This window comes from Cavia porcellus, unplaced genomic scaffold (assembly GCF_034190915.1).
Source record: "Cavia porcellus strain 051 isolate PalLab524CR breed Dunkin Hartley unplaced genomic scaffold, mCavPor4.1 scaffold_14, whole genome shotgun sequence".
NCBI lineage: Eukaryota > Metazoa > Chordata > Mammalia > Rodentia > Caviidae > Cavia > Cavia porcellus.
This window is the reverse complement of record NW_026947497.1, coordinates 18829110-18854886: the sequence shown is the minus strand read 5'-3', so window position 1 is coordinate 18854886 and position 25777 is coordinate 18829110.

The window sequence follows — 25777 nt, the reverse complement described above, 5'->3', positions numbered from 1 at the left end:
AAGACACTTATTAGTGATAGCCAAAATGATAACATGGGTCTGGTATCCCATGAATTGTGCCCAAAGGTGCAAAAGGAAAATGGTAGTAATGAAAGAAATGCAAAATTTCCACACAGTGATTGGGATACCATAGGTCTCTGGGGAGGACAGTGTGATGGGTCAGACCCAGCAATTGGAAAAAAAGACCCAAATCCTTGGAAACACTGGTGGACCCAGAACAACAACTTCATCCAGGTATATAGAAAAAAGTGGGAAGTTTGCAAAATTGGGTACTAAGACAAGTTCTGTTTGCAGATTAGAATCATCCTGGAGGGTATGAATAACCCAGTTTGGGCAACAGGGCTCATTTGGGGACACTTTTATGTACCTAAAAAGAATAAGGGGGTGGACAGACCCAGAGATCCTTATCAACATATCAAGGATGGAAGTAAAGCCCTGCAAATTGCTGCACCTTTTTCTGTACTCTCTAACAGGTTACATGACCCTAAAGGGCAAAAACCAAAACTTTTGCCTAAAGCCCTCAAAAAGGTAACATCTCATCCCTTGTAGATACTCAGATTGGTCTAGACAAGGCAAGCACAAAGTCCAGCATTTATCAGGTGCTTCATGAGATGTTGAAGACCACTGTGAAGTGGCTTTGAGCAGGATTTAAAATTAGCTAATTGACTTTCTCTGTTTATCTCTGAGTCTGTCCTAGGCCTAGGCCCCTTGCCTGGTGATGGGAGATGATTCATAGTAAGTAAACCTCTATGAATCACTGGTTCTGGCTGAGGCCTATTGTGGCCTGTGATGTCAGAGATACGTCAAAATGAAGATAAGGCCACAGTGGAGGACTCCTTGACTCCAACACCAATTAACTAAATAGAAACTGCAGGTGCAGGAATGTTGCTCCTGCAGTCTCACTTCTACCATAAATGTCATCGTAGAGATAAGATTGTTCTCCTAAATTGGCATAATTTACAACTTGGAGAAGTGTTTGAAATGACTCCCATGGTTCTGATCATTTTCCGTGCTTTCTTCAATATCCTTGCTCTTTGTTTGGACCTAATAAATATGGGCAAAGACAAAGAGAAGCTCTTTGTGTTATCCTCATCATAGCCACTAAGTCCAGAACTCCACAAGAGGTTTTGATCCTCCTGAAGTCCTAAAATCATGCCACTTGTCTCATTTATTTAAGCCTTTGCTGTACACTCATTTGAGAGGTTGATTAGATAGGCCAGACCCTGATTAATGAATGGCATCAACTTCTAAATATGTCAGGTACCACCATAGCAAAGAACTGTTGGATGTGTATAAGGCTAAATCCACCCAAAATGAGTCTCCAGAGGTTTCACCAAATGTAGTCAGTGATTTTGAGGAGACCAATTAAAATAAGGACATGGAATTTATAATATTATTTTATGATGGTCACCCAGAGTTAACACAAAGTGCAGGAAAGCTACTCACAACACCAAAGACATAGAATATTCAACCAAGGGCCTGAATCTCACAGCAATGTCCCACATGAGTTAAGATGAAGACCCCAAACTCAAGACAATGCCTCCCAGGAGCCCAACAGGAGGTCTAGAGCCCACAAGAAGGACTCATGCCAGTATCATTTATGGATTGGTGTTGGGAAGGTCCAAAGGTCCATGGTGCAAGCTAGAAAGTCCTTGCCTGCAGGGTGAAGGAGTTGTGCTTATAGACTGAGGATTCTATGCTGGAACTGAGAAGTCACATTCAAAACAAAGACCAAGGCTGTCCTGAAAAGCACCACAGCCATCCTCAGCAACATGGAGGCCCCGAGTTCCTCTGAAGATAAGCACAGTCAAGTGCATGCCAGGAAGTCAGCATAATGAGTTTGTCCTACAGATTAAATGGCACTTGTCTTCCCGTCCAGAGTCAGGAAGCAATGCTTGATATGAGGACCAGAGCTCCTCCAGGAGAAGCAATTGTTCTCCAACATTTAGTGGAACCCACAACGAACACCTCAATGCCTTTTTTCTCCTCCTGTACTTCTCTATTTATGCTGGCAACTTTCCTCAGGTGGAATATCTACACTCAACACCATGCTGATTTAATTCAGCTGGTATTAAGTTGACCATTAGTTTTTAATCCATAACACCATAAAATTAACCCACAATTCACCAAGTAACCCACAACATAGAACAGAGGATGATGGGAGTGCAACAAGTTGTTGAACAGCTTCATAACCAGGTGAACTCCCTAGCAAAATCAGTTCCACAGAACAAAAAAGGACTATAATATACAGGGAGGTGTTTGTATGGCACAAGGAGAAGAGTGTTGCTTCTATGCAAACAACTCAGGGGTGATGATAAAAACTCTAGACAAATTAGAATGAGAAATTAATGAAGGATAAAAATTATATTATGACACTCAAGGACAGTACGATAAGCTGTTCGATTGGAACTTAGAACTAGCCTCCACTCTTGCAGAAATCACATGGCCAATAATCATCATAATGTTGGTCCTCAGTTTGGGGCTGTGCCTATTTAATTGTATAAGAGATAGGATTCAAAACAGTAAATCAGGTTCATGCAATGATATTGACCCATACTGCTACCAGTCAGCCCAATTATTAGGCTATATATAGTCCCTTATGAAGTCCCTTTCCTAGAGAGGAAAATATGTCCTCAAGGGGAAAATATAAAGAAGTTCATAGCCCTCACTATTTGCTCTCTTTTCTCTGCCTTTTGAAACCTGGCAAACCCTAGTCTTGAAAGTTTCGCTTATTTTATGGAACATAGATTGTAGTTCAAACTCTTGGCTAGCAGTTAAGCCTTAAACAGTGAGTGAACTTTGGTGAAATCCCCAAAAGCCTCTTCCTCTCCCTTAATTTGGCCATAAAAACCATGGAAAGGGAAACAAACAGATTTACCTCAAGGCACCAGACTTTCTGGTGCTCACATTCTGTGTGTCAATTAACCAGAAGTGTAAGTAAGAAGTTCTTGTAACATTTCAAAACAATGGTAGTGCTGCAAAAAGGTGGTATCCATGACCTTGTGAACTCATACAGGAGTATAAAACAGAAGGGAACAAAGGAATTAAGGCCAGCCATCCAGTGGCCAGTAATTTCAGTGGCCAAAGCTGAATGATCCTGCAGTTTCTAAATAAACCTCACTTGTTTCTGAAATCTTGGTGTGCTACTGGGTAACTCTCTTGAGCATGCCAGAACAACCCAGTGAGAAATACCCTAAGTGGGGCACACATCTTTTAAATCCCAAAACCTAGTTTATCTTTCTTCCTTATTTCCTCCATCCAGCTCTCCCTTTTTTTTGTTTGTGTCACCATTTTGATTCTGCTGACATAAAGTCATATTCCCTGAGCATACATTCCTTCATTGATGTCAATAATTGTAGCTGCTTTTTCTTTTAACATCCAGTGTATTCTTGCAGTTCTTTGCTCAATGTATACAAGAATCTGGGGATTATCTCTTGGACTTGTAACATACTGTGTCAAGGGTGATATAGGTTTTTTATTAATTGGTTTATTCTGTGTGCCAATATCTGGATTGTCTTTGTGTCTCTAACAATATTGTGACCCATTTCAGGATAACTGGGTGGTAGGCCAATTACAATGCCTCTCCTCCTCCAAAATTAATACAAAAAGTCTGAACATAGGACAGAGGCAGTGACCTACATTCGCCCCCACTGAAACTGTAACATTGAAAAGCAGACCTAACTAAAGAAGTCCCCGTACCAGTAACAAGTTTTTTCTACAGGAGAGCCTGCAAACCTCAGCACACACAAAAAAGAAAGAAACATGAGAAGACAAGGAAGAAAATACTCTGTAAACCCTTTCCCAAAGCTTATCTTTGGGACATCAGGTAGTAGGAAGTTAAGTCACAGAGCCGAGAAACTTGAAATGATAAAAGAGATCAATGAGGTATTCACCGAGCTCACAGAAGATATAGTTAAATGAATAATAGATATAAGATATATAAGTTGTAAGATATATAAACAAAATAGTTTACAAGTGACACTAGTAAAAAAGCAAGATGAGGTAAACAAAATGGTAGAAAATATTTTGATAGAATTCATGAATGACCAATTTAACAAAGAAGCTGAAATCATAAAAATCCATCAAATATAAATTCAAGAGATTAAAATTCTGTTGCATGTAGGGGAAACAGAAGTGAGCAATTTCCGGACAGAGTATCATAACTAAAAAATAGGGTAAAGGCCAGTGTTCAATTTTTAAAAGATACTTTGGAAACAAGAGAACATGAAAAACAGATCTAACAGCTGGTAGGTGGAAAAAAAGGCTAATCTAAGATTTGTTGGAAAGCAGTCTAAGTAGACAGCACAAATGGCACCAAAAGAAATTATTTACAGAAATAATAGCAGAAAAATTTCCAAATATTGGTGAAGAATTTAATATACAGATAAGTAAGCCATATAGGACCCCAAATAGTCATGATTAGAAAGTTACTTCTCCATCACACATCATCGTAAAAATTCTAGAAGTCCAACCCAAGGACAGACTCTTAAAAGCTGTTAGAGCAAAGCAACAAATCACTTCAAAAGATAAACTCATTAGAATTACCACAGACTTTTCAACACAAACCTTTGAAGGCCAGACTGGGTTAGAAGTGACTTTCTTTTAGGGCTTAAAACTGATATATCCTACAAAGCTTTCAGAATTGAAGGAAAAATATTGTATTTCCACAGCAAAAATCATCTCAAGGAATTTATGACCGAATCAGCACTATCAAAATTTCTCAAGCATGTCCTAGAATGTGACAATGAGGCCAACAATGCCAAAATGTCGTGTAGAATAAATACACAAAGAAGGATGAGCAGTTAATCAGAAGAAAATAGAGGAAATCAGCAACAGGAAAAAAACACAATGACGGGAATAATTCATTGTCTTCCAGTAGTAATTCTCACAGCGAATTGTTGCAAATCCCCAGTAAAAAGACAAAGATTAGTAGAATGGAGTAAGAAAAAATCCAGCCATATGCTAACTGATCAAAAGATGCAGAAGGTCATTATATAATGTTCAGGGGAACAAATCAACAGGAAGAAATAGCAAACAATAAGTGAACACAACACATTTAACTTCATAAACAAATACTACTGGACATAAAAGATCAGGTAGACATCAACACAATTATAGTGGGAGACTTCAATACACCATATTCACAAATAGATCAGCTGGACAGTGAAGAAATACCACAGTTGAACCAAAACTTTTAACAAATTTACAATAATGTCTCAGTTCACAAACATTTCCATTGGTGAACAATTTGGTTTTCAAACAGAAGCACTGGATAAAATTTTACTTCTGTTCACGAACTCTGTTTTCAGGTGACCAACACAACTGTGGCCATCTTGCTTGCTCTGACATGCAGTCATCCCTTCCTCTAGCTGAGATCACGGTCACAGACAGACCTGTGCACACATTCTGTGAAGCTTTTCTGTATGCTTTTTAATATATACACTTCTGCACGATCTAGCATTGCTCCAGTCCAGCATGGCTTCAAAAAAGTACAGAGAAAGCATGTTCATAAAAAAGAAAGTGCAGAGACGTAATGAAGGTAATGGGAAACTGGAGAACAAGAATTGTAATAAGGTTCTAAAGGAAAAAGCTGTTGGATTGAAGAAAAAAATTGTAGAAAATGGTATTCATGTGACTGACCTGTGCTTCTAACTACAATGTTGAAGTCAACAATCTTAACTATTTTGAAAAATAAAAATGCCTTCAAAGTAGCTAATGTGCCAAAAGAAGCAACAATGTTAACCAAGCAGAAGATACACTGCTGGAAGAGGTGGAAAAAATCTTGTTAGTGCTGAATGAAAAACAGCTGGTAGGTGATAATATCAGTGGAGTTATAATCTATGAAAAAGTCAGGAAATTGCAGTGATTTACTGTAAGAAAACCACACACACACACACACACACACACACACACACACAAGTACAAGTGATAAATTTAAAACCAGTTGAAGGATTTTGATAAATTCAACAGGGAATTGGTATCCACAAATGTGATAAGACATGGTCAGGTTTTTACATGGCGATTGCAGAAACTTACAAGAAAGAATTCACAGAATTAGTGAAGGCAGAAGGATATGTTGTTCAACAAGTGTTCAATTGTGATGAAACAGGGCTCTTCTAGAAGAAGACGCTGAAGAGAACCTATGTCACTCAAGAGGAAAACACATGGCCAGGGGTACAAGCCTATGAAGGACAGATTGACCCTTTTGATATGTGTGAATGTTAATGCCGTGAATGTTAATCTTAATTGAAGATTAAGTCATAAATGGTGGACGGTTCCCAGACCTCTCATCTATTCAAAGAACAGAATGTGAACAGGGCCAGACTGCTTGTGATGTGGAAGGCTAAGGAAACTATTCATAGAATGGCTCCATTAAGTATTCACATGCATTGCTAGGAAATAGCATTTTGAAGACCAACTGCTTGAAAGATGCCTTTTTCTGATGGACAATGCCCCAGAAAATCTTCCAGGTTGGGTGGTTGATATAGATGCTGAGTATGACTTCATGCCCTCCCCCAACATGGCACCTCTTCTGCAATTTCAAGAAGCTGTACTCAAAGGAGCTCTTCACCAGGTGTTTTAATGTCACTAGAGAGACCTCAATGACCCTGAAAGAATTCTGGAAGAAACTTTTCGATGTCCTCCCCTGCATAAATCTAACTGACAAAACCTAGGAACATGTCACAGGCCAGACCTTAAGCTCAGCTTAGAGGAAACTGTGGCCAGAATGTCTCACTGCATGTGATGTTGAATGGTCTGAGGCACAGGCAGTGGAGGAGGTTGTGCTCATGGCAAGAATAAGGGTCTGGGCACTGATGGAGTGGACAGAAAGGATCTTGTTGAAGACCAAAAGGAGGAGTTGACCATGAAAGAACTTGGTGAATTCCAGAGTGAAGGCGTTTGTTGAGGAGCATTCTACTGAGGAAGACAAGGACAGGAAAGATATTACTAGTGCAGTGATACAATCCATTATGAAACCAATGAGTATCAGGATTTCTTTGAGAAGCACCATCTCAAAATAAACTGTAACAGTGTCGAATCTGATGAACAAAACATGGTCTCTTTATATCTGGAAGGCTATGCAGTGCAGAAAAAAAATGACATTACACATATTTTTTAGACAATACTGACCCTGCAGCTAACAGACAAAGAAGACAAGAAACCCATGAAGGAGATGTCTTTGATGTCCTTATGGAAGGTGACTGTCCCTCCGAACAATCACAACCTCCCTATTCACCTGTCTGTTCTCCATACCAGAAGTCAACTCAAGAAAGGCTAATGTTACTTCTCTGCATACTGTACTGTATTTTGGTTCCTATTTTAGTGGTTAAAAATATATATGGCGGGCAGGTATGGTGGCACATAACTGTAATTTCAGCACTCAAAAGGTGGGTCAGCCTGAGCTACAAAGTGAGTTTGAGTCCAGTCTGAAGTGCACATTGAAATCTTGTCTGAAAAAGAATACACGTGGTTTAGAATGAATTAACCTTATGAGGGAATTTGATTAGGTCCACTAGCAATTCAGTTTGTGACTGGAATGGAATTGTGGAATGAAGTAAGTTTATGAACCAGTTCTATCACAGTATAGAATCTATAGAGTACCACCCAACAACAGAATACATGCTCTTTAGAAGCACATTAAATTTTCTCTGAAACACCTGCTAGCCCATTAAGCATATTTAAGTAAACAGAAAATAATCAAAATTATATCATGTGAATTATCAAATCTTAGTACATTATAACTAGAAACAAATGGCAAAAAATCCCACTGAAATGATTCAAAAGCATGGAAATTAATCAATAGTCTTTTGAATCATTAATGGGTGATATAAGAAATCACATAACAATTTTGATAGTTCCTAGAATCAAAAAATAATGTCAGCACAACAAACCAGAATGGGGACACAATGAAAGTGATCCTAAAAAGGAAAATTATACCTGTAAATACTGACATCATAAAAACAGAGTAAGCCCAAATAATCAACCTAATGGTACACTTTGAGGTAGCAGAAAAACAAGAATAATCCAAATCCAAAGCTAATGCAGGAGGGAAATTGTAAAAATCAGAGCATTAATCAATGACACTGAAACAAAAACTTGAGAGTAAATGAATTGAAGAGCTATTTTTTAAAAGAATAAACAAAATAGGTAAGTTCTTAGTCAATCTAAAAATAAGGAAAAAGGGATTCAAATCAATTCAATTAGAAATGAGAAAGACAAAATCAAAATGGAGACTGGTGAAATACAGATTATTAGCAATTACTTTGAAAACCTGTATATTCCAATAAATTGGAAAATCCAGAAGTAATGGAAAGATTCCTAGATATACATGAATTTCCAAAGCTGAACCAATGCAATAAAATTGAAGTAGCAATAAAGTCCAGAATCAAATAAATTCATCTCTGGCTTCTATAGGAATTTCAGTGAGGGTTTAACACCAATAATCCTCAAATTCTTTAATGAAATAGAAAGAAATGAGCACTCCAAAAACCATTGATGGAAACTAGCAATAGCTTAATCTCAAAACCAGACAAGAACCCAACCAAAGAAGAGAACTACAGACAAATCTCTTTCATTTACATAGATGCAAAAATCCCCAGTAAGATACTGGGTACAGAAAAAAAATCACCAAGATGATTATATACCATGACCAAGTAGATTGTATACCAGGGAAATAAGGATATTTCAACATATACAAATTAATAAATGTAAACAAAATCAAGGATCAAATAATGAAAGCAAGGATAAAAATCACAGACCATCCCACTAAATTTAAAAAGTCTCTGAAAAATTTAATGTGTATTCATGATAAAATTTATGAAGAAAATAGGTATACAAAGATTTTATCTCAAGCTAATAAAAGCAATTCAGTAATCACATTGAATGGGGAACATGTGAGCATCACAGTAAATGCAGGAAATCTGAAAACATTCTCTCTAAAATCAGTAATCAAGAGACAGAAAGAAATACAAGGTATATGTACAGGACAGGAAGAGGTCAAATCTCAGGTGGTGGAGCAGTAAGCAGCAGAGAAAGAGCTTCCCAGAGAGCTGCATTCAGACACAAGAATATAGTAACATGAAGAAGACAAGAAAAAGGGAAGCGGGTCTTCTGGACTGAGGAAGACTGGGAAGCACAAATTGAAGCCCACATTGAGAGTGAAGATAAAAACTTCAGTGAAAATGAAGGACGTACCCAGTGTTGCCTGCTCTCTGAAATGAGACTCACTGTGCGACAGGAGCCATTTGAGCCTGAGGACACATGATTGTGGCTGGAAACTCTGGAGGCCTCCACGAGGAGATGTAGCAGTAGAGGGGAACAGCAGACTTAACGGACTGTGCTGGCTGGCAGTGAGTGCAAAGCACCCCGTCTTCCCATGGGAGAGGGCAATTGGGCTGGAGTCCTTTTAGAGGCAGGCTGGTTGAGGGTAGATCTCAGAACTGGGGCTGGCTCCATCTAGTGGCTCCAGGCAGGGCTCAGACTCACAGAAGGTGCTCAAAAGGCCGTGAGCCAAATGTAACTCTTCTGGGCCAGAAAATGCAGGGTGGTTGAGATCATCCACTGCCCCACCAAAAAGCGATTGCTGATTTACTGAAGAATAGATATGCATCAGGACTCTACTTCCACATGTTGTCTGACAGTGCTTAAAGTAGAGATAAATCTGGACAAACCTAGGAGTGGCCTTTTTTCTCCTCTCTCCCTCTCCCTCTTTCTTGTTTGTATTTTTTACTTTTTGTTTTCATTTTTCCCTCCTTCATTATCTATTCTTGTTTTTATATGATTGGAAATGTGGTTTCTAGCCTCTCTGTATTGCGGTTTTGTTTGGTGGTTCTTTTTTATCTTTTCCTCCTCTCTTTCCCTCCAGGCTTCTGTACCACTTTCCCAAAGTTAAAATGATGCTCCTTTGTCCTCCAACCTTCCTTCTAAACTCTTTTCTTCAACTACTCAATTTTTCCTTAACCCATTTTAAATTTTAACCCCTGAAGGCAAAATTGACATATTAAGGGCTTGTATACTACATATAGTTTTGCAGTTTGTTTTAGATTTTACTACACAATCACAAATCCAGTTCATATGGTTAAAAGTGCCAAATTAATAGCTCAGTTTGTCATCTTCTGGTCTTCGTTTGATGGTATTGGTACAACTACAGCCAAAAGTGACACAATTGTTCCAAATAGCTGTTCATCCTGATAATTCAAGACTAAGATTGACTAAGGGTCACAGAAAATGCTGTAACAGTGCCAACTTAATCAAACAAGCAGGAATTTCTCAACTCCAAGAAACTGAAGAGGTAGGAACTTCCAACTGATTCAAAACTCAGCCACACCTGGAAGATACTTCCAGAGAAGTAGTTATCACTTAAGAATCTTAAATATTAGCAATAAAGCAGCCAACCATATGCAAATTACAAGCATCATTCCGTGAATTAAACTAAAAAAAATGAGAAGACACTTAAAATGCAACCCAGATATCCAGTTTACCAAGGGCAAACTCAGGAATCAGTGAGGTGGGACAATCTGAAAGCCTTCTACCTGGTCTCTGAGGTAGTAACAACAAAGCAATTGAATAAACAAATCAAAAATAGTCTTTCAGATAACTGCAGAGATGGTGTCTCAAATAAAAACCATGCTTAATGATACTAGAGCAGATACAGACAAAAAATAGATAAGTTTAACAAAATTATGAAAAGCATGAATGCTCATTATAGGAAAGAAATGGAGCCCACAAGGCAGATTCAATCAGATATCCAGGAGAATAAGAATTCCATTGAAAGTATTCAATGCAGGTTAAGCCAATGTGAGGATAGGATACAGAAGAAAGGACTTCAGATATAGAAGCCATGAAAAGAAAGATTTCTCAAAAGTAACAAGAAATGATGAGAAATCACTCCAGCAGTTGATATATGAGCCAAGGAAGGATAACTTAAAATTGCTTGGAGTCAATAAAAAAGCAGGAGATACCACAAATGTTACTAAAAAATGTTCACTGACTTCATGATAGAAACTTCCCTGGTAGAGAAAAAGAATTTCACATACAGATAAATGAGGTATATAGAATTACAATGCCATGACAAAAAAACCTACAGCCATACATATCAGAGTCCAGTTTACAGAAACTCAACACAAGAATAGTATCTTTAAAATTGTTAGAGAAAAGAAACAAATCACCTATAAAGGAAAGTCCAACCAAATCACAGCTGACTTCTCAGTACAAATTTTCAAGTCAAAGAGAGTTTAGAGTGAATTTTTTCAAGTTCTAAAGGAAAACAACCTTCAACCCAGATTGATGTATCCTATAAAATCCTCTTCCAAAACTAATGGAGAAATCAGATACTTCCAAGACAAAGAACATCTGAGAAAATTTATAGCCACCAAACCAGCACTCCAAAATGTTCTGCAGGACATTCTAGAAAGAGAGAGAGATTATAAGGACAAAAGTTCCATGAAGTTCAACAGAAGGAACCCACCAGGCAAAGCAAACAATTAAAACAAAGGAAAGGGGAGAAACAAGGGAAACTAACACAGGAAAATAACATGACAAGTATACATTAATACACATCACTTATAACCATCAATGTTAATGGTATCAAATCACCAGTCAAAAGATACAAATTGGCAGAATAGATTGAGAAGCAAGACCCAGAAATATGCTACATACAAGAAACACATTTAATTCAAAAATAATTCATAGTTTGAAAGTCAAAGCATGGAAAACAATACTCCCTGTGATAGGAACCCAGAAAAAAACAGAGGTTGGGGGCTGGGGATTTAGCTCAGAGGCATAAGCACCTACCTTGCAAGCAGGCAGTCGTGAGTTCGATCCCTGGTACTGATAAAAAGGAAAAATGACAAAAAAAAAAAAAACAGAGGCAGTTTTTGTATTTGTAGAAAAAGTGAGTTTCAAACCAAGACTGATTCAGACAGATAAAGAATGTCATTACATCCTTGTAAAGGAAAAAATCCAAGAGGAAGATATAACAATATATATGCAACAAATATCAGTGCACCTAACTATATAAAACAAATACTAATGGGAATGAAAAATCAAATAAACCCTAATACAATTGTATTGGGGAGCTCAATACCCCACTGTAACAAAAAGACAGATAAACTAACAAAAAATAATCAAAAATGAAATTTCAAAACTGAGCCAAAGTCTTAAACGAACTTTGTAGATGTCTATAGAATGTTCCACCCCATAATATCAGAATACACATTCTTCTCACATATGAGATATTCTCAAAAGTAGATCACATGTTACTGGATAGAACATGCTTAAACAAATGCAAAGGAATTGAAATTCCACAATTTCATAGTGAAATGAAATTGAAAATCTATGGCAAAAGAAACCACAAGAACTTCAAAAAATGGACATAACACCCTCCTGGACAACCAATGTGTCATAGATAAAATTAAAGAAAAAAATTGCACAGTTTTTACAGTTGAATAATAACTATAAAACTTAATGGAATTTATGGGTCATGGTGAAATTTCCCAAAGAGGGAAACTTATAGCAGTAAATACCCATATCAGATAAACTAAACAATTTACATATAAATGATTTAATGACAAACCTCAAAACTTCTAGAAAAAGAGGAGCAGGCTAAGCCAAAGGTTGCATAAGGGAGGAAATTATAAAGATCAGAGCAGAAATTAACACACTGGAGACTAAAAAATAATACAAAGCATCAATAAATTGAAGAATTGGTTCTTAGATTAAATAAAATTGACAAACTCTTATCAAATCTTATGAAAAAAGAAAGAAAAGACTCAAATTTACACAAGTAGGAATGAAAAGGGTATGTCACAAAAGACCCTGCAGAAATCCAGGGTTTGAAAACTTCTATTCTAATAAGATGGAAAATGCAGAAGAAATAGACAGACCCCTAGTTACATACGAATTACCAAATCTCAACCAAGAAGATATAAAACTCCTAAATTCAAAAAATCAAACATTTAAAAAATTAAAGTTGTAATTAAAAATCTATCAACAAAGAAAAACCCAGACTCTGATAGATTCACTGCTGAATTCTACAAGAAATTTACAGAAAAACTAGCATCACTACTTCTCAAACTTTTTAATGAAATTGAAAGGAAAGCAATATTCCCAAATTCATTCTGGAAGCAAGCATTATCCTGATACAAAAACTGGAGAAGGAACCATCTAAGAAAGAGAATTATATGCCAATCTCCCTAATGAACATAGATGCAAAAATCCTCAGTAAGATACTGGCAAATAGAATGCAGCAAATCATCAAGAAGATTGTATACTATGACGAAGTGAGATTCATCCCAGAGACACAGGGATGGCTCAACATACACAAATTAATAAATGTAACGTACCAGATTAACAGAGCCAAGGACAAAAATCATATGATCATCACAATAGATGCAGAAAAAGCTTTTGATAAAGTCCAGCACCAAATCATGATGAAAACCCTACAGAAAACTGTAATAGGTTGTCTTTATCTCAATTTGATACACAGCCCTCTATGACAAACCTACAGCCAACATCATTTCAAATGAACAAAAACTGAAAACCTTCTCTCTAAACTTAAGAACAAGATGAGAGTACCCACTGTCTCCAGTCTTGCTCAACATAGTCTTGGAAATTTTAGCCAGAGAAATTAGAAAAGAGAAATAAATCAATGGAATAAAAATGGAAAAAGAAGTTAGATTATTGTTATTTGAAGATGAGATGTTACTTTATACATAAAATCCCAAAACTCTACTAAAAACTGGTAGATTTAATAAGCAAATTAAGTAGTGTAACTGGATAGAAGGTCAACTCTCAAAAGTCAATAGGTGGGGCCAAGGATTTAGCTTACTGGCATAAGCACTTGTCTGGCAAGTATGAGGTCATGAGTTCGATCACTGGTACAAAAAATATATATATAGCCTTCCTGTTCATGAATAACAAGCTCACTGAGAGAGAAATCAGGAAAATAACATCTTTCACAATAGCATCCAAAAAATTTTAAATACCTAGGAACCAATCTAATGAAAGATGTAATAGACCTCTACATTGAATGCTACAGTACTCTGAAAGAGGATATTGAGGAGGATATTAGAAAATGGAAAAGCATCTGTGATTCTGTGGTAAGAAGAACAAATACAGTGCAAATGGAAATACTTTCCAAACTATTACACAGCTGTAATACAATTCTGATAAAAATTCTATTATCATAGCTCACAGAATTAGAGAAAACAATCCTAAAATTCATCTGTAACCAGAAGAAACCTATAATAGCAAGGACAATTCTGGAAAACAAAGGCAAGGCAGGAGGCATCACAATACCTAAACTGAAATTATACTATAAAGCTACTGAGATAAAAACAGCATGGACTGACAAAAAAACAAGACCTGAAGTTCAATGATACAGATTGGAAGATACTGAAACAACTCCAGACATACTAAGCCACCCTATCTTTAACAAAGGTGCCAAACACCTTTGGAAGAACAATAGGCCTTTTAATAAATGGTGCTGGAATAGCTGCACATGCCAAAGATTAAAAACCGGACCCATATCTTTCACCATGCACTAAACTAAAATTGGAATGGATCAAAGATCTAAATATTAAGACAGAAACATTAAATCATTAGTGTAGAAAAGACTTTATGAATAAAAACTCATTTGCAAAGTAAGTGTCACAAATAATGAGCAATTGGGCATAATCTCATTAAAATCTTTTTCACAACAAAAAAAGCACCAATAGAGTGAAGGGACAACCTACAATGTGGGGAAAAATGTTTGCCATTTATTCCTCAGACAAAATATTACTATTGAGAACTTATAAAGAACTCAAGAAAAATCAGACTTCCCGAATTTAAGACCTAATCCAAAAAAGGAAATGAGATGAATAAACACTTCTCAGAGGAAGAAATATAAACAGCAAGTAAATATAAGAAAAAATATTGAATATCACAGGTCATTTGAGAGATGCAAATTAAAACCACTGAGATTCCACTTCACCCTGGAAAGAATGACTATTATCAAAAAATCAAACAATAAATGCTGAAAGAATTATGGGTAAAAGAAATCCTTCTTCATGGTTGGTGACAGTGTAGACTGGTGCAATCACTCTAAAAATCACCGTGGAAATTCCTCTAAAAATTAGGATTAGAGATTCCATTTCACTTAGCTATTCTTCTGGGTATCTTCCCAGAAGGATTAAAAACATCATACCACAGCAATATATGCACGTCTATGTTTATAGCAGCACAACTTGTAACTGCTATAAGATCTTGGAAAATTCTTCCATCAACTGAAGAATGAATAAAAAAGATGTGGTGTTTTTGTACAATGGAATACTACTGTCATGGTTACTTCTCTCTAGTTGTTAAGACAAAATGCCTGACCCCAAAATAAGGGAGGTTTATTTACATTACAGTGTTTGGAGATTTCAGTCCATACTCAACTGGCTCAAAGACAGGTTGGCATGGCTGAGGGGCAAGCAGCAAGAGCAAAAGGGCAAAAAGGGGCAATGCATGCCTTCTTCCCTCCCTTATATATCCTGGCTCCCTGATCCTGGACTGATGCACACTCACACTGTCAATTCAGTGCTAGACAATGAACCAATCACAACTGCTAGATTCAGCCACCTGCATGACTGCATGAGGCTTTGGGGAGATACCTGACATAAACCAAAACAACTACTTAGCCATAAAGAAAGAGAAAATTGAGATGTATATAAAAGTAAATGGATCCAACTGGAGACTATGCTCATAAGTGAAATAAATCAAATTCACATTTGTAAACATCACATTGTCTCCTAGTGTGAGAAGTTGAAAGAAATAATACATGTATTTTTGTTTCTTTTAGTTCATTAAAAATAAAGGTTTGTAACTAATATTGTTTGAACAATTAAGTGCAGATATCTTGTACTCTGAGTAACTAATTTAAAGATATATTGACCAAAGATATATTGACACAATATATTGACCATTGTTATTCTCCAATTATCATGTTTTTAGATTTTATTATTCTTTCTCTTTAAAATAAAAGTATTCTAATGAAAGACTCTTATAATTAATAACCAAATTCAGTAGCATAGCAGGACACAAATTTAACACACAAAGTTCAATAGTGACCCTGTACACCAAAAATGAATACACAAGAGATTAAGAAAAAATCCTTCACAGCCATATTAAAATAACTAAATACTGTAGGAATTAATCTAACTAAAGAAGTCAAAGTCTTCTATAACAAAAACAATAGTACTCTGAAGAACGAGATCAAAGGAGACAACAAAAAAAGAAAATATTTCCTGTTCTTGAATAAGTGGAACCAATAGAGTAAAAATTGATGCTTCCAAAACTGATATGCAGAATTAAGACAATCCAAATCAAAATACCAATAGCATCTCTCACTGAATCAAGTTGGCAAACAATCCTGAAATTCATATGGGACCATACAAGACTCACTCGGAATAGCTAAAATACGTCATGGACAATAAGAGCAAAGTAGAAGGCATCACAGTCCCAGATTCAAGTTATTCTACAAAGAAAAATAATATGGTATTAGCACAAAAACAGACATGTGGACCAATGGAGCAGAACAGAATGCAGAAACATCAACAAGCACACTCAATTATTTGATCTTTGACAAAGGAGCCAAAAATATACACTGGTAGAAAAATGCCTCTAATAAACAGTATTGAGAAAACTGTTTATCCACATGCAGAAAGTTGAATCTAGACCTGTATGTCTCACCCACACACTAAACTAAAATCAAGATGGACCAAATTTTAAAATGCTAAAACAGGAACATTTAATCTACTAGAAGATAAAATAGGTCAAACTTTTGAAGACCCAGATGTAGGTGAGGACTTTCTGAATGGAATCCAGTTGCATAAGATGTAGCATCAAGAATCAAAAGTAGGATCAGATCAAATTAAAAAGCTTCTGTACAGAAAAGGAAACAACAAAGTAAGGGATAACATACAGAATAGAAAAAAAAAATTCTTCTAGGCAGTGTTCCCCAGGTAGAAGACTAATATCCAAACAATATAAAGAACTCAACAATATTAAATACCTCAAAATAGAAGCTCCAATAAAAAAATGGGCCAAAGAAATGAATAAACACTTTTCGGCAAAAGAATTACAAAAGGTCAGTAAATATAAGAAAAAACAAGTTCAACACCTGTGGCCATTAGGGAAAATGAAATTAAAATAACACTGGGATTTCACCTTACCTTAGAAACAATAGCCAACATCAAGAAATTAAATAACAAAAAATATTGGTGAGCCTTTCATAAACAAGGAAACCTTTTGTGGCAATATAGAATAGTACAATCACTGTAAATACTGGTATGGAGATTCCTCAACAAATTAAAAATAGACATTTCATTTGCCTGAGTTGTTTCCCTTATAGGTCTCTTTCAGAAGGATCTGAGCATATCTTATTATAGTCACTCATGTATACCCACATTTATAGAAGCACAAATCATAGCAGCTAAATCTTGGAAGCAGCTTACATATCCATCAATAGATGAATGGATGAAAAATATGACAGTTACATAGAATGGGGTATTACTATGCTGTAAAGAAGGATAAACTTGAGTAGGAAAATAGATACACCTTGAAGCCATAATGTTGAATGAAAGAAAACTGACACAAAAGCTTAAATATCACACTGTTTCTCTTATGAGAAACCCAAAATATAAACAAAGAGCAAAATGAAAGGTAGATAATGGAAAACAGGTAGATCTTTTGCAAAAGGGAAGGGTATCAAGAGATGGAGTTTAAATATCACATGGTTTCTCTAGTCTGAGAAACTCAAAATGTAAGTAAATTAAGAAGGAAAATAAAAGGTTGATAAGAAAGAGAGATCTTGCAAATGAGAAGGTGACAGAAATGGAGAAAGGCGAGAGGCAGGGAAGAAGAAAGGAACATCAAAAGAATCAGTGTGTACTATGCACATGTGACAGCTTCCCATAGTGTCTTAGTTACTTTTTACTGTCGCTTAGACAAAATATCTGAAGCTCAAAGTTGGGAAAGGAAAGGTTTATTTCTTACAGTTTTTGGAGGTTTTGGTCCACACTCAGTTGGCTCCAAGACAGGCGGGCATGGCTGGGCCGCAGTTCATGGTGGCTGCAAACAGCAAGCTCAAATGAGCAAAGAGAAAGACACACCTTCTTCCTGCCATTACATCACATCCTGGATCCACCCCTTTGTGGGTGGAGCACTGACACCATCAATATAATCAACGAATAACAAAGGCACAATGCAAACTCATGAGGCCTGGGGAACACAGACTTAAACCATGACACATAGTGAATGCAATCATTCTGTATATGTGCTGTTGAAGTCAGTATTGAACATAATCATATGTACTGCAAATATGTACTAGCAAAAATAATGTTTAAAAGTATCCTGTTTTCCTTATGTTCAGTTTGTGCAACAAAACCCAGATGCTAGCCCAACATGTTTAAATGAAGTGGGATTAAAAAAATTTTTTTAGCTCCTTGGGACCCAGGAATGATGGATGAGTGAGAAATTGTGCCTAGATGCCCCACCCACTGCTGGCTCTGAGACTATACCCCTTTTCTATGATCTGCCCCAGGGGAATGGTTACTGCAGTACAGCTGTTAGCTCTGGAGAATAAAGAACCCTGCCATGGGTCTCTGCTGCAACTCCCACAGCAAAATCAAATACAGCCAGGATCTAAAGTTCAGTACTTTCATTGGAATCCAGATTTTTATCCCACTCTCATGTCTTTCATTTTCGAGGTGATACTAATTTTTAAATTATAATCTATTTTAGTCATTATGATTTGAGCATTTTAGAAATGTAAATGAACTTCAGGAGTCAATTTTTCTTTAGATGAAAACTTCTGTATCCAAGACATTTAAATGTGTTCCTTATTTTGGTCAGTTTTATGTTTTTTAGGAACTCTGTATGATATACTTCTTCATATGACTGTATTTATATATCTGCTAGTGTTTGCATATTTTGTTTCAAGACTTGAGGTTTACTTATACTTTCTCTGTAAATGTTACATATTTCTGAGATGAAAAATATTTATATTTTTTAAATACTTGAAAGACAATGCATATATTAGAATGTCTCTCTATGATAATATCATATAGAAACAAGTATGTATTTGAAGACAAAAGAGCAAGAAAATATGTGACAAAGCACAAAAAGTCTTGTACATAAATAGTGAAGAAAATAGCCAACTGAAAGCACCAGTGAAGGGTAATTTTCAACAATTGCATGGTTTTGCCTTTTAAGTCTGTTTGTGTTATACTGCAGAATAAAAGGTTTTCGGGTTTGAAATGCTGTGTTCTGTGTCAGTATTCCCAGGATGCAATTCTATAAGTATTTTTCTGGCTACCCTCGGTCTACCTGAAAATCTGTTCTTCATTCATTGCCTGCTATCTTCCTACCATACGTATCATTTCTCACTTAATTTCCTTGATTATGTCTCACCCAGTTTTACTTGAACAATACTTTTTGGCAGACATTTTCTTCTTTTTATTAGAAACTTTTTATTGGAATATAAGATAACATAGAGAAGTACACATATTTCAGCATAGAACTCAAACATTTCAAGAGGTTGTAGCATTTTTATAGTTACCAATACAGCTTTATTATAAGCTATGTCCCACATTTTGTAATCCTAACATATCTCATTGAAAATAACTACTAAATGACATTAGCCAAATGCCTCAAGATTATATCATTTTTAATTTTAGAGAGGCTAATTACTATATAAGAGTTTGAACAATGAGAAAAACTATCTTTCAAGTTACCATCTTCAGAGGTACTGAGTGTGCTCTGGTAAAGATTTACTTGCATGATGATGAATCCCTGTTTTCAGTCTGCATCATCTCTGTGCAGTGCTCAGCAGTTGCAAGCAGGGTGAACTTCTATCAGCATATGATTAAATATTTTAAAATGTAAATGTTATGCATTTATCTTAATATATCTTTAAAAATGGTTGTATCAAGCTTGTAAGTTCATCACTATATTTGCCTAGGTAAATGTTAAAGTTAAGAAACTAAATTTTCTAAAATAGTATGCAAACATTGGCCTTGACCATGATATATGAAAGATCAATGTTTAGGAAACACTGTACACTGCAGGCTGACATTACTAAAAAGATTGCTTCTGCAGCGAGAATGAAAGGGACTTTGATGAATCACAGGAGGCAATTTGGGCAGAAAGCATATAAAACTAGTACTGAAGACAGCTCTCCACCTCCATTCCAGTGGAATAGATCTTCTTACATACTATAGTCTAAAAGCCAAAGACTACATTTCCAAGATTCCTTAGAGGTCTGCGTTCCAGGGCACCTAGCATTGACCTGGGATCTCGGAGATACATGCATCACACCCGCTAATATGGGTAACTGTCACTTTATAAACTTGTTAGAGGAAGAATGAAAAATACACGAATAAGATCCATCTTCTGCTGTTCATGTTGCTTCTGCAAGTAACTTCTGTACAGCCAGGGACACACTTGGGTTTTCTGCAGCAGCATGGCCCCTCCAGAGCCATGCCTCAATTTAAACAGTAACCTATTTCTTCTATATCATCATGCTTCTATTTATCTTATAGTTGGAGTTAGGTTGAAGACAATAGAATACCCTCTAGTCATTTATGTACAAAGAAGTTAATCAGTTTTTAGGTGACTCTTCAAAATGCTCGAAAGTGCTAGAAAGGCAAACTTTAGGATGAGGTTGAATCACCTTGGTGAGATGTGATTGGCCTGAACAAAACCCCCTGGGAAGATACAAAAGAAAAGGGGCCACCACAAAGTTATTGCACTCAGGACTCCATATAATTTGTCGGGATTCATAGACTACACATGGCTGGTTATTTATTCACTTCAAATTTACTACTCTTTCTTTTATTTTTGTATCCCTTTTCATATTTTTAAATAAAATCTTAAAAGTGAAAAATACTGACATATAACGTTCTCTTTTAATGTAAAGCTATCATGAGCCTACTAAACGCATATATAAAATAAACTGTAAAGGGTTATATTTGCAACATACTCATCTCCAAATCAAATCCTCATCCCCAGCGCGTCTTTTTTCCAGCACGGTTCTGTAGATGGCGCTATTGCTGCACAGTGGCTGGTTAGTTGCATACATTGGACTTTGAAAGAACTCAGAACAGGTTTATTTTAAAGATCAGCTAGCACTCCAACATATGATTGGGTCAGAACTAAGTATTTCTGAGTTTGGTCTATGAGTAGACACTGGCAAGTTGCCTGTGCACCTGGAAAGTAAAGATAGACACACTCTAGGTGAAGGTCTAGAGACTTTGGGCCCCAGAAAGGACCGTCTGTGCTTTAAACACGCTTCATGGGAACTTCTTGACAGTTAAGTTCAGGGTTTGTTTTGTTGCTTTGCGGGCGCACCTTGGCTGGTAACAGCTCAGGAGTCCATGTTAGCCACAAGATGTGAGCCACAAGTGTTACCTGGGGAGTGTTTTTTGGTTTTGTGTATGCTGAGTTTTCTTCCTCTTGTTCTCTTATTGCTATTCATAACACATTGGTTATGTCTCTTTTTGACCTTTACTTTATAGACTGAATCATTGTCCCCAAACTTTTATCTTTTTGAGAGAAAAATTAAGCTACAATGTGAGTGTACTTAAGCCCAAATTAAGATAAATTATGCTACTCATTAACTGACAAAAAACAAAAAACAACAACAAAAAAAACCCCAGCAGAGAATGTCACTGAAAAGGAACATTGGCTATTGTCCATTTTCTTTCACTCAGTAGCTTGGTATCTTCTGTCATACTCCAGCAAATTTCAAAAATACACAGAAGAATAATAACTTCTAGAAAGCACAATAGTTCACAAATCATTTTAACTCACTTATCTGGGAAAGCATGTAGTTGCATTAATAACACACTCATCTTGATGACTAACCCTATTAATGTAATATGCTTAATAAAGAAATTCATCCAACCACAACTGTGGGTCAGCCCTCCTTAGGAAAAGCCATTGTCTGTTTGACACTACTATTTGCTATATGCTTTTGGAGAAAGCATTAGACTATCTTTAGAAGGCAGAGCTCTTCATTTGCACTTTAAAAATAATCTGGTAGAGTGATTTCTATATCTAAAAATAAGTCTTTCCAGCAGACATGATGGTGTAGTTAGATACGAGATAGTTGAAATTCTGTAGTCTCAAATGCTCTATAAGTCATTTCAAAAACTTGACAAGCTTCAGAAAGCTATTTTTAAGAGGAGGAATTAAAAAACATTGATTCTGGGGACCAAAAACAGAAGAGGGTACACTCTACACTCAAGTCTGTGATAAAATTTTAAAATCACCATCTTTACAAAACTGGAAATGAATTGAAAAAGGAATGGGCCCATGGCAAGGAGAGGTGATGTGCATTCCAGAACCTTCTTTTGCCTTCTGGTGGAACCTGAAGCAGCACTGCTTTCTTCTCAGTCTCTTTCATATCTTAGAAGCAGAATATTTTTTTTTTTTTTTTTTTTTTTACTGGTACTGGGGATCGAACTCATGACCGCCTGCTCACAAAGCAGATACTTATGCCGCTGAGCTAAATCCCCAGCCCCAAAGCAGAATATTCTTACCTTCAATGGTCTTTGGTAGAGCAACAGAATGCTCTGTAGGGGAAATAGTAATGATTCTTCTGCTAGCCTGATTCCTTATAAATTCAGGACTCCTTGACTGTAAGAACTACTGTATCCTTAGACATATTTTTTGTACTGATAACTTTGTAACTAGATAAAGCATCTAGTAAATTGAGAAGGTGGTAGAAAAAATACTTGCCAAAATGTAATTTAAATGGACTAATAGAGACTAATAATCCCAATTTGTGAGCATATAGATATAGAATGAGAAAGAAAACAGAAGCTTCAGTAAGGTAGGCATTGTTTCTAATAGTGTGTTATCACAAAAAGTGCAAAGTAGAAGCTCTTAACTCAGATTGTTCAACTTTGTACTCAAAATGTCAAAATTACATAATCTTTGATTTTTAAATTAACTTAGAATACCTATTTCTTTTGTATTATTACATTTTATTATTGTATTTTATTTCATGTCTGATTTTTATATTATTTTGTATCATTGTTTTAGAAATCATCCTAGAAACTCAAAAAGAAGTCACAATATACCTATACCATGTTCTAAACACCGAAATTACCTTATAATAGTTTAACTTATCATAATAGTTAATCCTCTCTTTTATTCTACTATTTTTGCACAAATTCTTGTAGTTTCTGTACCTGTAGCTTTCTACTCAGGACTCTCTGGTTTGACTTGAAAAGCAAACACCCTTTAATGTTTCTTATATTGTCTCTCTACTAGCTTTGGCTATCTGAAAGATCTTATTTCTTCATGTTTTGGTACAGAATTCCAGTTTGGCAAGATTGATTTGTTTTTCTTTCAGTTCTTTAAAGATGTCTTGCAGCACAAAGATTTGGCTGTTGGATTTTTATTTCTTTGAAAGATTTTTGCTTATTGAGTTTTTAGAATAATAATACATGAAGTGTTCTGTATTTGTTTTGCTTGAGGTTCACTACACTTAGTGAATCTGTGGAGCACAGTGGTTATGGGTTTTTTTTTTTTTTTTTTTTTTTTTTACTTTTAACAAAATTTGCAGAGGAAAGGCTGTTATTATTTCAAAAAAATTTATTGGTCCAAATTGCACTCTTGTCCTTGATATGTTAGCTACTCATTTACTAGACTTTAAAACCATGTACCATATCTCTTAGTGATTTTGTTCTGCTCATTTCATTCTCTTGTTTTTGCCTGTGTTTCGTTGTTTTGTGGATCTATTTTGAGTCTAAAAATCCTTTCTTCTAAGTTCAGTCTACTATTAAACCTATCAGAAGAGATCAGGATTTTACATTCTATATTTTGCAATTACAACTTTTTAAGATTTACTTTTATTTAGTACACTTTTTTTTTGGTCTTTTTCTTTTTTTATTGGTACCAGGGATCAAACTCACAACTACACACTTGCAAGGCAAGCGCTTATGCCGCTGAGCTAAATCCCCAGCCCCTATTTAGTACACTTTTAACATTCGTCATGGGGGATTTGCACCTATACATAATATATCTTAATTCTTTTCTATTTGTCTCCTTTCCTCTCAATCGTTCTACGCCTCTCCATTTATAAAACATTTTTCTATTGTTTTCTTTCCATTTTTTAAAATTTTTTATCCTGATTCCCTTCCTTCCCTTCCCCTCCCCCTCCACCTTCCTTTCTTCCCCTTCCTATTTGAGAATTTTATTCTTCCTTCCTAATAACTACTTCTATTTTGGTACCTATTCACCCTTTATATTTCTAAAATTTATTAGAATTCTCCAGAGAGACAGCAACAACTGAGAGAAACAGGGGGCTGGGGGCTTGTTCACATGATTATGGAGGCTAAAAAGTTTCAAGATCTGCCGTGTAAACTGGGGAGCCAGGAAATCCGGTGATATGGTTTACTCTAAATTCAAAGGCCCAGGAACTAGGGGGAAGTTGGTGGTATAAATCCTTGTCCTAAGGTCAAGATGAGATGCCTCTCTCAGGAGACAGTCAAGAAGCTAAAGGGACACATTCTCCTTCCCCTGCCATTTTTCCCGTTCAGGCTTCCACCAGATTAGATGATGTCAGACAACATTGGGGAGGCCAAGCTATTCTAAGTGAAGCCATTTAAATGCTATTCTCACCTCAAAACATCCTCAAAAATATACCCAGAAATAACATTTAATCTGAGCAATCCTTTAGTCAATCAAGTTAACACATAAAATAAAACATCACAAGAGTGTTAGCTGAACAAAGTAATGCGTACCAGCACTCTAGGAAGTTGAGGCAGGAAGATAATAAAATTTGAGTCCATCTTGGGCAGCTTAGTAGCTCAAAGTGATCTCAAACCAAAACAGAAAAGTAATTTTCAAAAGGGTTTGTGTTATAGATCAGTGGAGAAACCCCAGTTCAACTTCCCATGCCAAGAGAAAAATATGATGGACTCTTTTATGAATTCTAATTCTGTATAATAACCTTTTATCTTTTCTTCAATTTTAATATTTTCTTCTACTTTATTAATCATAGTTATTTTAAATTTTATCTGGTAACTTCAATTTATATATTATAATTGAATTTATCTCTATTACCTACTTTACTTCATGGTTCCTTTACATGTACTATTTTATTTTGGGTTTCTACAGTGTTTCAGAATCTCATCTGCTTTCTATATTGTTTACTTTTGATCATATTTATGTAAAAAAGATAAAATGTTTAATGTACTGTTAATACCAGTGGCAGAAACCTGGAAATCTGTCCACTTGTAGGTTGTTGAAAAATTCACACTTTTCATATATCCACTGTTTTGATCTATCCACTGCATGGATGCATGAAAGACTCGAATCTAAAGTTGCTCCTGCTTATGTGTCCACCAAAACAGTGATTGCCACTTAGTGCTCACAGTAATTTCATTTAGCTGTCACTCCACATCTAGTGATGCATTATTAGTGTTAGTGACAAGAAGGGTGTTTACTGCATATTTTAAAAAATGGAAATATAATCTTCCATATTTTTTCTGAAATGAAGAAGAGTCTCTACTCATACAAATTATAGATCACAGATAATTTGTATCCTTCACCAATTCATTAATTCCCTTTCCCATGTTCCAAGTATTATTTTTGCATTATTTACCCCTTTCACAACCATAGAATTTTAAATGTTAGTGTGGTTCATTTAGTGATTAACTGAGGTCTGGAACCTGTGTTCACAGCTCTCATAAAGAAACACAAGTTGAGGGCAGCCAAAGTGGTGTGAAATAGGCCTTGAGTT